The sequence below is a fragment of the Poecilia reticulata genome, linkage group LG5, assembly GCF_000633615.1.
Source record: "Poecilia reticulata strain Guanapo linkage group LG5, Guppy_female_1.0+MT, whole genome shotgun sequence".
NCBI lineage: Eukaryota > Metazoa > Chordata > Actinopteri > Cyprinodontiformes > Poeciliidae > Poecilia > Poecilia reticulata.
Genome location: NC_024335.1, coordinates 12,923,891 through 12,926,466, shown reverse-complemented (window position 1 = coordinate 12,926,466; position 2,576 = coordinate 12,923,891). Strand labels below are relative to the sequence as shown.

Below are 2,576 nucleotides of genomic sequence, written 5' to 3'. Positions count from 1 at the left end.
GATAGATAGATAGATAGATAGATAGATAGATAGATAGATAGATAGATAGATAGATAGATAGATAGATAGATAGATAGATAGATAGATAGATAGATTGATTTTCTCTCTGCTGGATATCTGCAATAAATAAAGCAGGATGAAACACGGCAAAGTTTAAAAAGGCGAATGCATTATAATTCAATTAATGACTCATCCAGTTCATTTTGTAACCTACATCTAAAGTAGAATTAAAGTCGAGACAAATAATAATAATTTCAGAATGTTAGTAATAACTTCATCAAAGTCATATCTGAATTGCTAATGCTGATGTTATGTTGCAGTGATGCTAAATTAATATATATAGTTACTTATTTAACAGTTATTATTTTAAATTAAATTATATTTAATTAATTGAATATCTCCGAGCAGGTAACTTTGTCAGTRTGTTCCACCCAAGAGTAATTACTTCAAATAGAGGCAAAAATGACTTGCTGTAAAAAAAAAATATGGCTTAGCTAATAAAGCACTGCTTTTCTTCTTGCACAAGAAAGAGCATAAAACGTGACTTGATTATCTTATCACTATGCATAAATTGTAAGAGTAGAAACAGAGCTGCTAGAACAGCATAAACACAAAACTGATTTCAGAGGTCTTAAAGTAGTATTCTGGATTCACTGCCATTGATAATAATGACCTCAAGTTATTTAATAAACCACATTAAATAGTCATATATATACATTTACCTATTTTGAGTTACACCTTGTTTTAGTGAAACTACTGTTGACCATTCAGTGATTCTGTGATAATTATGCAAGCAAAAGTCATATTTTTTTTTTTACAATTTTGTAAAATATTTCATACTCAAAAATTAATTGTAAATTTTCATAATCTTAAATTTTTTTATAATATAAATATAAAAACAATAAAATTAAAAAAGATTAGACATTACACTAGATTTACATATAAAATTTATTAATTAAAAATTAGTATTTCTTCGTGTCTAATGTAAACCAGCCGCATGCATATAAATTAAATGCACTACAACACCTTGAGAGAATACGTGTTTTAAAAAATTCAGAGATGTAATTTTGTTCAGAGAAACAAAACTACTAAACTCATGAATGTATAAAATATTTAATTGTCTGTGATTTTTAATAGTGAACTACAAATGGCATATRAGATGTTTTAATGTATTCCAGCAAAGATGTCAGATGTAATGGTTTTCCAACAACAGATGAAAAAACAYATTTTTATAAATAGTCGTAACGCATTTTACTATCATAACTTTAACACAATTTTAATTAGATGTTTGTTTGCCAAAGGTATTCTTGGAGGAGTTTGCGATTTTTTTGTGTTTTTTCACAATTCTGTAAAATATATTTCTTGCGCCAAAATATTTGGTGAAATTCCAGCATTATTAAAAAAGAAAACAAATACAAAAAAAAAAATTCTGATTGAGACTTCATTTAGCGAAGGACGAACACARTTGCAGAAATGTTCAGCTTAAAAAGTATTATTACTTCCTTTCTAATTCAAAGCAGACACATACATACATGACACTCAGAACGAACGCATGATAAATATACCAATTTATGCAAAGATTTCAGACTAGTTCTTGTTCAAAGAGAGCTACAGACGTGACTCCATAACACATGTGCTCATGACAGTCCACCATGTACAAGAGTATATATAGCGGTTTGCCTCCTGGATACAAGTCTGAAGTTACTGAAGCTGAATGAGAAACAAGAATTTGGAATAATCAGTTTGTCATCAAACATGCTTTTCTTATTACAAGCCGTGGTGCTGTAGCTATGCGGCAGAACTCTCATGGGTTAAATGAAGCAGGCTGATTTATTTGCCTCCACTGGGCTGGACTGTATTGATTCCAGGTCACTTGACTGGCTGGCTTCAGATCATGTTCAGGTGACTTCTAAACAGATGGAACAAAATGGCAAGGCACTGAGAAAGCAAGCCCCCCCTTCCCTTACTATAATGAGTTCCATACAAGCCCAGCATTGACTTGAGCCAGAAGTAAAGTGAAAGACGTTGAAGAAATGATATTAATACTCCTTGAATTTAGCCGACAGAGATTTCTCTTCCACGCAATGTTATAATAGATACAGTGTCTGCTACGGCTGTAATGAAGCATTTGAAATGCAAAGCAGACAGCCTAAAATGTGACATAAATCCTCTCATGTTTCTCTGCACGTCTGTAATCCAGTAAAAGCAAACCATACAACACCACCGTTCCGTAACAGCGCAGTTTTAAAACTGTTTATTGTGTATGGTCTACAGCAGTAMACATAAAGCATAGCTCTGGTARCATGCAACAAACYTACAATGTATCATCCAATAAAATGCCAGGTGCACTAACTTGCCCAAGTTTACAAGTGTAATCCATATAAAATGGTATGACCACATGCAATGTGTTGTGTAAAGCAATATCACAACATTAACACCGAACTGCAAGCTAATGGAAATACAAAATAATGTTATGAATCATGTAATTCTGTCTTGTTTTTAAAAATTATATTTTATTTAATTTGAATAACATCACATTTGTACAAAGGTCAGCACACAAATTAGAATAAAAAAAC

At 31.4% G+C, this 2,576-nt stretch overlaps 1 long non-coding RNA gene across 1 annotated transcript in view; it reads left to right on the top strand.

Annotated features, from left to right (window-relative positions):
• Positions 1-2,576, top strand: part of LOC103464765 (uncharacterized) — a 21,650-nt gene that overhangs the window by 7,783 nt on the left and 11,291 nt on the right. The gene's annotated exons all lie outside the window — the stretch shown is intronic.